The 12,719-nt window shown below is 38.8% G+C and overlaps 1 protein-coding gene across 1 annotated transcript in view; it reads right to left on the bottom strand.

The window, feature by feature from the left end:
* Positions 1-9,231, bottom strand: part of NGFR (nerve growth factor receptor) — a 51,429-nt gene extending 42,198 nt beyond the window's left edge. Inside the window, exon 1 of the mRNA XM_032234809.1 lies at positions 9,099-9,231. The gene's annotated coding sequence lies outside the window, so the exon portion shown is untranslated. The remainder of the gene's footprint in view (positions 1-9,098) is intronic.
* Between the last annotated feature and the right edge of the window lie 3,488 nt (positions 9,232-12,719).

Genomic DNA, 12,719 nt, shown 5'->3' with positions numbered 1-12,719 from the left:
CTATTGAAAGGCATAGTTGTATATCATGATATCTACCACCCCTCAGGTCAGAAACCATCATGGTATCCCTACTTTTTACCAAAATGGCATAAGAGATCTCCATGTTCTTCTAATCTGCTGAAACCTTCTCTCATCTCTGAATGAAGTGGAATTATTAATGCAATTGTTAAACTTAACATAATTCTTAAATTATGATTCTTAAAATATTGTCAGATAAATGGGCAGGCCTAATCAACTCTTAACTGCATTCTTACATGCATTTACTTGGAGGTAAATTGCCATCTATCTAATGGCATCAACCTCTGAGCAGAAATCAATCTGTACGTAAGGATCAAAATAAAATCTAGCTGACTTGTATTTCAACCCTGGAACAAACTTTGTAAACTGATCTCTCATTTTTCAGGGTTCTGGAAAACTCAATTCATTTCACTATTGTCTGGCATTTTGGTAATTCTAATAAACATATTTTCCAACTATGAATTTTGATTTTTTTATGGTTAAAAAGCAACTCCCCCTCCCTTGAATCCTTTCTAACAAGCTTCATCATTTTTCATTACTTGGGAGGAAACCCTTAGAATGGTCTATTCATTTATTTTTCATTTGTTACTTTTTCTCCTTTTTTCCCCCTGTCTTGATGATATTCCCCTTGGGTCCATGGATTCCAAGCCAGAGATTCCCATTTTGCAAAACTTATGAACATCTCAGAACCACAAGGACAACACAAAGGTCAGCTGTATGCAATGCTAACATGAAACAGAAGCACATGTGTTTGTCCCCACCACCGCCCACACACATTATTGTGCAGCATTCAATGTGGTAGACAAATGTGGGAGTTCTCGTGTGGTAGACATAAATCTGTAGTTCCAATGTGGTAGACAAATAATTAATCTGTTAATAGTAAGTCTTCTTCCCACCCATATTCTCAAATAGCTCTCCCAGATGAGGCAGGAAACATTGCCATCCAGTAGCATTCTGGAATTTGATGCTAAGTTGAATAACAAAAAGAAGGAATGAGTTCTCCTTAACTCAGTAGGGGTTAAACTACTCACTTAATCTGTACTCATAGAACCTAGCCAAGTGCAGTGGTTGGGGCTGCCATTGACCAGCATCTGGAAGCTATAGCAAAATGAGGCCGTACAAGCATTTACTGTATGTATGCTCCTCAAAGGATTATACATCTGCTCCATAATGTCTAAGGAGATTTTCAGTTGTTCAGGTCATGTTTGGGACGAACTGCTCCATAGACTGCACTGATTGCCAAAATGCTTCCAGATTCAAGGTGCTGATGATGACCTATAAAACCCCTAATGGCATAGGAGCCGATTATCTGAAAGGTTGACTCTCTCCCATTATATTTACCCACCCCAGTAGGTCCAGCATTGCTTTGGCTCCTACCTGGTAGAAAATATCATTTGGTGGGACACATGAAGACAGCCTTTTCTGTCACAGCATCCACCTTTTGGAACATATCCATCCAGAGGTTAGACTGGCCCCACCCCAATTGGCTTCTAAGGCCTCAAAGCTATGGGTTGGCTGCCATCAGGTTTGGAAATCTGATGTGCAATAAAACGTATGCAGTGATTGTGCTGACTGTCAATTGTTCTGTTCCATAGGTTTTATACGGTTTAATATTTTTTTGTATGTTTAAAGTTGCATTTTGCTATTTTTTCAGTTTTTTAATTACCCAATCATACAGTTGAGTTGATGTGGCTGGCTATATGCATTGAAATAATTAATTAACTAAATAAGTATGAGAAGTGATGGAACCATTAAATCCCAAGTCTAAAATGTCCTAACTCATTGCTGTCTGACACTTCAGAAAATTATGAGAGAGGAAATCCAATTTCTCTTAGTGGTATTCGCACAGTGGTATATGATTTCTGCAGTACTGCTGCGTTACTTTGTTTTAATTATTTATACTGTTTTCTTTATATTTAGTAATACAATGATAGTTATTGTTCACATACCTCATGTATGCTGCCCACGCTGAATCCATCTCTCTCTCTCTCTCTCTCTCTCTCTCTCCTCCCCTCCCCTCAATTTGAAAATTAATTTTAAATGAGACATAAATGATGTTTTGAAATGATGGCAGGCCATTTTTTTTGGAGCAGATTAAATGAATCACCCAGCTCAAGAAACTGTTTTTTGATACAGCTATGTGCTTTTCTAGAAAAGTACTAAATGGGTATCTGAGCCCTCTGAGATTTGACAAGAACCTGAGACATAAAACCAATTTGCTTTGTATTTCTTCCCGGACCCCCTTGTCTTGCAAAACATGGCCACTAGCTTCTCTATTTTTTTCCCCTTGCACTGTCAAATGCCAATACAGCAACTCTTCCAAGGTCAGATTCTTGGTTGGTATTTGATATCCTGCATCTCTGCTGCCCTTCCATGTTGAGATTAAGTAGCAGCCATTGATTTTGTACAAGGTTATTTTTAGCTATTTTAACAAATGCTGTGAAGAGCAGAAGAGACTTTAGATTTCCTCTACCCAGCCCTCTTAATTCCAGGGTCCTCCCTGTGCATTTGAAGGCGTGAAGCAGAGCCTGCCTGGTCCAGGATGAGATTTCCTAGAGTTTTGCAGAAAAAGACTCGCTCATATTTAGAGATAAGCTCCAAACATAACCCCAAAACAAACAGAATCAATTGCTCAATTTCTACATGTGCCCCGGAGTCTCCAATATGCTGATTCTGGGGGAAAGAAAATAACTTTTGATCTTTTTTTTTAAATAATTGATGCAAGTGGAGCAATATCAGGATATAAAAGAGATCCATCATAGGATGACATTAGTTGAGCTACTGCACCAGGATCAAGTCTAAAAGCAATTTACTGCTTGCATCTAACCATAGTGCCTGCTCGGGTAACCATTAATGCTTTCTTCCAAAACTTTCTATCTTGTTCCCAACACATATTTAAGGCAGCCTAAAGCCACCTTTAGCTATTCCAATATTGAAATTCCTTTAATGAGCCAATATGTTCTAGCAATTTTATCATGTTAGAGTTCAACAAAATTTAACATTTTTTTTACAGCACTGTCGGGTGATCCTTAGGGGAAAGATATCTGCACAGACTGGCCATTTTTGACTGGTCGTGGTATGCTTTGGTTTCTGGGCACTTTCCTCCATGGTTCAAACTTGGCTGTCTCCCTTTACACACAGGTATACAATATATCAATCTGAACGGAAGCAGGTGGGTGGTAGATGGAGAAGATGATACATGCTGGAATAGGACAGAATGAGGTGGACTTCTCTGTCTCCGCTGCTTTATGGGATAACTCTGGCCCCATTCAGAGTGCTTTCTAGGTGCTACTTGGAATGCAGCATTAAACTGTGTTCAAAAAGCAGCCTGAACAATAACTGGGGAGTTGGATGTGGGATTGCATAATGAAGCACCAGGGAGAGGGGATACTTATGCGCTTTCCCTTACTGCCATCCAGAGATGGTATTCAGCTAGATCTGACCAATCCTGGAGAACTGGTAGCAGAAATTTTGAGTAGTTCGGAGAACCAGTAAATACCTCTGACTGCCCCTGCCCCCATCTATTCTCTGTCTCCCAAGTCCCAGCTGATCGGGAGGGAATGGGGATTTTGCCGTAACCTTCCCCTGCCACCCCCACCAAGTCATGCCCACCAAGTCACGCCCACTGCTGCCAACTGTTGTTGAAGCTGCTCTTAGTACCAGTTTAGCACTCTCTGTGAAGAGCCGAGGTGGCGCAGTGGTTAAATGCAGCACTGCAGGCTACTTCAGCTGACTGCAGTTCTGCAGTTCGGCTGTTCAAATCTCACCGGCTCAGGGTTGACTCAGCCTTCCATCCTTCTGAAGTGGGTAAAATGAGGACCCGGATTGTTGTTGGGGGCAATATGCTGACTCTGTAAACTGCTTAGAGAGGGCTGAAAGCCCTATGAAGCGGTATATAAATCTAACTGCTATTGCTATTGCTACTCTTCCAGAAAAAATATTGAATAGACCCCAAGCTACCCAATGGGTTTCCATTTGTGGAGCAAACGGAAGGAGGGAGTATGAAATACCTTATTTTTCTTTCAGCCTCTGAAGCACAGTTAAGGTTAATTCTAAGACATAAACAGAAATATATAACTGTTTTGGAGTGGTATGTACTTTAATAAGTTTCACAGTATCCCACCCAGAAAATGAAAGGCAATATAAAGCAATAACCGCAGTAACACTATAATTATTCCTACTGCTCTTGGAGAACTTCCAAAGCCTAAAACTAAGCATCCTCCAGAAGCATTAATATACATTTTCCTGAATGGATTACTATTATGGGCCTAAGAGAAAGTTTTAAATGCATTTTCATTGATTTATTTGACTCCTATCCTATAGTCCACAGAAGGAGTTTGGAGTAGCATTTTACTCTGGCAGAAACTCCACAAGAAAGCTGAAATGAATGAAAGCGGGGCATATACAATCCTAGTTGACATTTGAACCTAGGTTTTTTGGTTCAAGACACTAAAGATGGGATATTGTATAACCTTGGAACATGTTTTACTAGTGGTTACCGCAACATCATGTTCTTGGTTTCAGATATATAGTACTGCAAATGTAGTATAGAGTGTGTAACAGATTATATTTTTTTAAAGAAACTGAAGCAGAAAAAGATTTAAATATGTTACAGGGACAGGGACACACTGTGGTAAACGGTATTTCTAAAACAATAACACAAAAGTACAACCTAATAAAGAGTTTAGATGAAAACCTTCTAGAGAAAAGGGAGCTGAAATATTTGGAATGTCTTTTTCTTTAAACAAAACATGGCCAGCTTTTTGATATTTTGTGGAGGAAAATGACTTCCTGAGAATGAAATGGAAATGAATTACTCAGAAGATCCATCCTGAACGTGATGGGAATCATAAACGTATACATTCAAAGAATTTTCATAGCAGTTATGGAATAGCTCAGTTACCAAGAAAATTGAAGACATCAGAGGTATCTGCGGGTAATCAAACACAGATTCAGCTTTGTGCTGAGAAAATCCTGAAGGATCAAAATGCATGATTGCTAAACTCGATAAATGTAGATTTAGAGTCTAAAAAGAGCACAGTTTAAATGTATTTAACTCTGCTAATATGTCAGGTTGGTTCCTCAAAGGTGCTTAATATTGACCTGCAGGAATCCTGGCTATAACATTAGGCAAAGTTAGGCAATCCTCTCAAGTGGATTGCCAAGAAGATGAAAGAACAGCAGCAGCAGCAGCCTTTAAGACCCGTGTATTCCAGGCCATCAGCTCTGACTCTCTAAATTAGGAAACTGCTGTTCCATCACCATCAAAGCAAGATTCCTCGTTAGAAGGAATGATACTTTTTTGTGAAGGCTCTGGTGGACGGGTGCAATACAAGTAACCTGGTTCTAAACGTTAATAAAACTAAGGAGATCATTGTAGATTTTAGAAAGAACTGGCATGGTCATACGCCATTCAGTATTACAGAGGCATCTGTACTGGTGGTCAACCAGAGGTGAGTCGAGATGGCGCAGAGGTTAGGGTGCAGTACTGCAGGCCACTTCAGCTGACTGTTATCTGCAGTTCAGTGGTTCTAATCTCACTGGCTCAAGGTTGACTCAGCCTTCCATCCTTCCGAGGTGGGTGAAATGAGGACCCACACTGTGGGGGCAATATGCTGACTCTGTAAACCGCTTAGAGAGGGCTGAAAGCCCTATGAAGCGGTATATAAGTCTAAGTGCTATTGCTATTGCTATTCAGCCAGTTCTGACTGGTTATAGCAAACCATTAGCAGAAATTTTGAGTAGTTCGGAGAACTGGCAAATATCACCTCTGGCTGGCTCTGCCCCCATCTATTTGCTGCCTCCCAAGTCCCAGCTGACAGGCTGGGTCTTCTTCTGTTGCCTTGCACAGGAGAACAGAGCTGGAAAGCAGGTTAGTGGGGTGGGAAGGGAATGGGGATTTTACAGTATCTTTGCCCTGGAGTTGGTGGAAATGGAGATTTTCCCTGCCATGCCCACCAAGCCGCACCCATCAAGCCACACCATGCCCACAGAACTGGTAGTAAAAAATTTTGAATCCCACCACTGTCAGGTCAACAATATTAAATATCTGGGGGTGCAGAAACTAACAATCTGAACTGCTCTCTCCAAAAGTCATCAAGGTGCAAAACAGTATTTCCTGTGTTCAGACGAGAAGAGGACATGTTTCTCCTTCTGTCCTGGCCACTTTTTATAGACGAATGATTGAGAATGTTTTAACAAACTGCATCGCTGTTTGGTTTGGTGGCTTCAGTGCCTGAGATAGAAAGTCCATACATAGAGTAGTAAGGACAGCCGAGAAGATTTTAAGAAGCTTGTTTCTTGTCATTCAAAATACTGCTTATAAGCGCTATGTGCTTAGAGCTCAATGAATTGTCAGAGAATCCACACACCCATTTCACAGTCTGTTTCTGTTGCTTCCCTCTGGGAAGAGATTTTTAAGTGTTTCTAGCAGGACTACCAGATTCTGTAACTACTTTGTTCCCTATGCCATCCATCTGGCAAACTTACAAGATTCGTTTCTCTCATCATGTACATGTTTACATCCAAATTAGAATATGTTGTTTCTCCATGTCATATATTTGGGTATATGCATACTTTTTATTTATTTGCTTTTTTAGTTATGTTTATGTAGTGTATATTATTGGTGGAGACCCTTTGAGAGCTGTGTGCAGTGAAATTTCATTTTAATGTGTGCCAATTAGTGTACATTCAAAATGATAATAAAGTTAAAGTTATTCTATTCTATTCTCCTTTAACAGAGACCAAACTTTGTTTGTTTGTGGCTTTATTATTATCATGTGTCCTACCCTATGGAGTCTTCTAAAGGAATAGTTCTAGCATTGTGAAAGTATCCTGGAAAAATATTGCCCTATCAAAATGCTGATTTGTGACATTTAGGAATGTACAGATACTCCTTAACTTACAAAAGTTCATTTAGTGACCATTCAAACAGCCAGGAAAAAAGTAACTTATGACCTTTTTTCACAATAACAACCATTGTAGCATCCCCATTATCATGGGACCAAAATTTAAGCACTTGTGACAGTTGCAGTGTCCCGGGATCAATGTGATTCCTGCTTTGCGACTTCTGACAAGTCAAGTCAATGCGGGAATGTTATTAACATCACAGCTGCAGTAATTTGTTTAACAACTGTTGTAGAGAGGTTGTAAAATTGGGTGAAATTTAATAAATGTCTTACTTAGCAACAGAGATTTGGGGCTCCATTGTGGTTAAGCGTTGAGGGTTACTTGTATAGATTTTTTTCCATATTTGTCTACATTAAATAATCTTTATTTGCAGGATACTGGTTGTGGTGATACAACCTCCTTGCTCAGGATAAATTTGTATTAAAAAATAATTTACTTGATGTCCTTTTTGGTCTGTTTGGTTGCTTAGTGAATATGTGTTAATATTATTTATAGGCAAATTGTATTGGAATGACCAATAATATAACCAAAATATAAACATCTTGCATGCTATTATTTATCTAAATTTACCAAAGAACTAAATATGATATTATTTGAATGTACAATTAAAAACAAACTGCAATGAGAGCAATTACTGCTTTGGTTAAGAAGGAACAATTTGCTTTGCTATTTGCTACTGTACTTGGGTATGCAGTGGCTCTGGATTATGATCACTTATTCAGTGACCATTCAAACTTACAATGATGTTGAACAAGTGGTAGTCCTCAAAGTTGTGGCCATCACAGCATCCCTATGGTCACTGGTACTTAGCTACCTCCAATTTTAACATCCCAGAATGAGCCATGGTCACATGAACACAATTTCTGAAGTTCTAAAGCAATCAATACTTGATTCATAATAAATAGATGTATGCAGGAAAGCAGTTTATCTACAAATTCTATGGAAGGATTAGTAAAAGTAATTTTGTAATTAAAGCATACAGGAAAATTAGTGACATTTGGCTTAAGACATGTACATATAATAAAAAATATATTGAAAAGCAGCTCATTTTATGGACTTCAATTTTCATAGAAACATCTTACATTTCCCTCCTCTTAAAAAAAGGAACTTAAATTAAGGAAAGAATGGGTATTGTTTTTCACTGTTTAATTAAACTCTATCCAATTGTCACAAAGTAAAATTCACTGACAAAGGCAAAATCAGTATATCTGCAACTTGTTACCTGAACAATTTAAGCAGGACTCCCCAAAAAGGCACCTTGTAAAATGAGTGGGTTACTCTGTGATTATGTCCAGCCAAAGTGCTGAGGAACATGAAACTTTGGCATGATGTGGATTGTAGTTCCACAGAATGCTTTTGACTCCAAACTTATTTTACTATTAGCTTTATGTTATGTTTAAAAACTTTACTCTGTATTTTCTATTATATAATTTGTGCAGGTAACTTTTCTACCTGCTTAAATAGAAAGGTAGAATATAAATCAGTTTAATAGATAAAGTAGATGGAAAGCATTAACCTTGAAAAAAAAAACTACATTAAAGGTTTTTTTACAAAACTATTACTTGTTGGGCTTCCCCTTTGCCTTCAAAAAACATGCTTAATAATGGGTTCATACCCAAATGGACATGCAATTTTAATCTTCTTCTGAGTACAAAGGAGAATAGTGCTCTTAGGGATGTTCAGGACAATGCTCATATGTTCCCAAGGCACTAAAGCCCTTAAGGTTTCTCGGTAGTCTTTGATACCTTTGGCTATAGTATCATGCTGATGATCTTTTCAGTGGTGAGTGGGGACCTCTCTTTCCCCACTACCAACTTGAATTACCACTTGAAGGAGTACCCCTAATCCTTCCTCTACCCACATGGTCCAGTAGATCACTGATCATTACTGGGCATCCACTCTGCCTTTAAAAGGATTCTTCTTTGACCAGAATGTTCCTTCAAATACTGGGTTAATCAATTGATTTAAAAAAGTTGCATAAATTTCAGGCATGGAGCTCACTACTACTTTTAGACCAATCTGTTTTTTCAAGTTCAGTCTATGCAAGAGAACTGTTCCTATGGAGGAGTATAATGAAGAGAAACCTTGCTGATGCTGAATCAATACTGAAAGAAAAAAAGGGGGATATAAGTGCAATGTACTTACTGCAATATTAATAATATGTTACTTACTGTCCAAGCAAGGTTCACAAACAGTTTGGTTTACTCCGCAAGGTTTGGCAACTCCTTCCCCAGAGTTACAGGCTTGGCAGCATTCCCCACTGGTAGTAAATTTCCCTGTGGAGCACTGTTCCTTGGTCTCTGCTGAACCCTGGGCAAGAGAAAAAGCAGAACACAAATGGTAAAATCACTTCTAACCCTGCACACAAAGATACTCCCAAAGATACTGCTTTTTGCTACAGGCAAGCTCCAAGACTTGGCCAAGAAGATTTATCAGATTGGCAAATAAAAAACAAAAAAAATTATGCATTGGATCATTGGTGTGGAATCAAGGAAATTGACTTAACTGAAGATCCCCCCCCTTCTAATGGGCTTCATACATCCCAACTGCCCAAAAGAGAAATTTCTCAAACCCTGTGCTGTCAGTAAAGGAAGATATTTGTAGCTCAATGAGGGTCCTTAGTGCTCTCTGAGCTTGATTGTTTTCTTGCAGATATTTCATCATCCGAACTAGGTAACATCTGGATAACATCCTCAGAGCACTGATTATGTTACCTAGTTTGGGTAATAAAACATTTGTAAGAAAACAACCAAGTTCAGAAAGTAGCATGACCTTTCATCTCTATTCTCAGAGTTGCAATCTATTAAATAGATTCATTATTTCTTAGACATTATTTAGACAGTGATAAAGCTGCAAATTCATGCTGTACAGATCAGGGTGAGAACATAATTACATAGGCAACATTTAGTTTGAGTGAAGTGCCACAAAATTTCTTTTTAGAATTGGAAAGTTGTGGTGACTTGGTGAGAAGCCCTAATAGTTTGACCTAATGTACGATCATTTTAATCAGATATTAAGTTTATCTCATTTGACATTCCTACATTAGAAGCAAACAGAAACCCAACTGAACCCAACTACATTCTTCAAAAATCTGGATGTGCTGCCCTACAATTTTCACACTTCTCAGGACAGTCAAGCCAAAGTCTTCTGTGAACTGTGGCCTATGGAAATTGTACTAAAGCATATCTGGAAAGTATCCATCTGGGGAAATCTGCTTTAGTCCTTTAGATGAACTAGACCAGGGGTAGTCAACTTTTTTATACCTACTGCCCACTTTTGTATCTCTGTTAGTATTAAAAACTTTCTAACCGCCCACCGGTTCCACAGTCATGGTGTTTTATAAAGTAGGGAAGTAACTTTACTTTATAAAATGTATAAAGCAGAGTTACAGCAAACCCGCCCACCATGAAAGCTGGAATGCCCACTAGTGGGCGGTAGGGACCAGGTTGACTACCACTGAACTAGACCATTTTAAAGAGTGACCAGTCATAGCCATTGGTCAGATGGTGATCTGGAAAGTACAAGTAGACAGCCTTGAATATTTTGAAGAGCAAGATTTCAAACTTAATGTATAAAATCCTGTGCATCATCTGCATCATTTCCATTTACAATTTCCATATTAAACAGGAAGATTTTAGTGCAGGATATAATCACCAACTTCAGAGTAACAGTGTAAACTTGTCATTTTTATCTGAACAATCAAGAGCATAACTTTAAAGCTTCAGGTTCACATTCAGTGTCCAGAAGCTCATCCCCAAGTTGCCATTAAACTATAAATGTTGACATAATAAAGGAAAAACACAGGTATAATAAACTATTTCTTTATTTGTTAAATGTCTATATCATCACAATCTAAATCACATTTGGAAGTCTACTGGCAGCTAAAGCAGAGTAAATATGAATCTGGCACCTAATACCAATTGGTAAATATACAAATGACTAGGTATTCATTTTGCCTAAACTGTGATATCTGTTAGATCATTAAAGGCAGCCCCATGAGGATGCATTGCAAAAATGCTATGAGTTTCAAAATCCCCTGAGTGCAGGAAAGGCTCAACAGGTGTCCCATTTTGAGCCAGGCAAATGATTTCCTAGATATAGCAATAGCCATTAGTCCAAGAGGACCCCCACTCCCAAGTTACAAACCTGCTGCTTCAGGGGCAATGCCACTCCCTCAAAAGACCACACAGGAGCAGATGGAGAGCCTTGATTAGCAAACAATAGTCCTGTCTTTTGGGGTTCAACTTCACCTTTTTTCTTCTAATCCAAGCCCCAACAACCTCCGGACATTGGAAAAAACATCACCAGTTGTTATACAAAACAGCCAAAGAAGGAATGTGAAGAAAGAACCAGTTGAGGGGGGAGAGGAGAGAACTGGGAACAACCCAGAGGGACCATTTCAGAAAACTTTCATTCATGGCAACATCACTGTCAGATCTCCTGTCTTGAATTCAGCAGAAACACTTGAAACTGCATGGCTAAATGCATGTTTTACTGCATTCCAAAATGATGCCACTGTAGGGAGTCAATTGCCATTTGCCAGCTTAGGGCATACTTCCCTTATACCCTTGCAATTTAGGCTGGCTAATTCTTTTTCCTGCCCTTCCCCTGACTTAACAGATACTTTGCTTTGCATTTCTCATGCTTCATATTAAGTGACAATTTAACGTTGACATAACAAGACATTCCTGCCTTGAGAAATGTGAGTTCTCAACATACTCCTTTGCATCTTTTATACCCTTTCCTCTTAAAAGCATCTGGAAGGATCGGGGACTATTCCTCATTCCCGATTCAGAGAGGCAGAAAGAAAATGTGTTTCCTTTCATGTTCCCTGTTGCCATTGCAGAAGGCCTCCAGAATAAGTGTCAGGAATGGGTGGCATTTCTGCTTTTCCTTTTTGGTTTCTATCACAGAAGACCCATCTTTTGCAGAAGCTAGTGAGATGCTCCTTTTCTCTTTCTAGAAAAAGATACAATTTCCCTGTGTCAGAGCTGAAAAGCAATAGATCTATCCCTGCAGCTCCTTCCTTATTCACCTAAAATTCTGCTTGTATCCTACACCAAGTCTCCTTCCTTGGAATTAGAATCTCTGCCAACTTTCTCATGTAGCCAATCACATAGTTTACAGAGGTGCTTCAGGTGGATTTAATAAAAAATATGAAATGTGTGCACATCACTTACGGCTTTCTAGGAAGTAGCCTTACAGTGAATCAAATTCTCAAACCATTCTTTTGCAGTGAGGGAACAAAATGAATCCACCTTGAACAACTCCTTCACTTCTACAGAGACAGAAATAGATTCAATGAACAAATTTTGGATTCTCTGGAGCAGAAGGTAAACCTTGACAGGGAATGAAATGAGATAAATGAAATAAATCTTAGATACTTGGCTTTACATTCCCCAGGCATAATGCTAGATGATAGCAGGCTGCTAATATCAGAATTCTTGCCTTAGAAAATTCTAGCATGCAATATAGTTCCACAACCACTGCTCACATCCTTTTGCCCAATAAAATGGATGGAAAATGGAGATCATATGCCCCAGGAAAAATCCAGTAAAAGCCAGAAGGCTATAAGGCTATAAGGCTCCTGCTGAAAAGGAGGATATGTATCTTTAATAAAGCTCCTCTGGAATTGATTTAGATGTCTGATTGTTACATGAGTACATACATGTTTTTTTTTTCTAGTAAGGACGTGAGTCCTTTCTTCACAATGATATTTACAAATATATTTTAAACATCCCAATCTACCCTACAGGCTCCTCAAGTTCATGCCAGGTCCAATTTGCATAGCA

Source organism: Thamnophis elegans, chromosome Z, assembly GCF_009769535.1.
Source record: "Thamnophis elegans isolate rThaEle1 chromosome Z, rThaEle1.pri, whole genome shotgun sequence".
Taxonomy (NCBI): Eukaryota; Metazoa; Chordata; class Lepidosauria; order Squamata; family Colubridae; genus Thamnophis; species Thamnophis elegans.
This window is presented reverse-complemented; position numbering and strand designations above follow the sequence as displayed.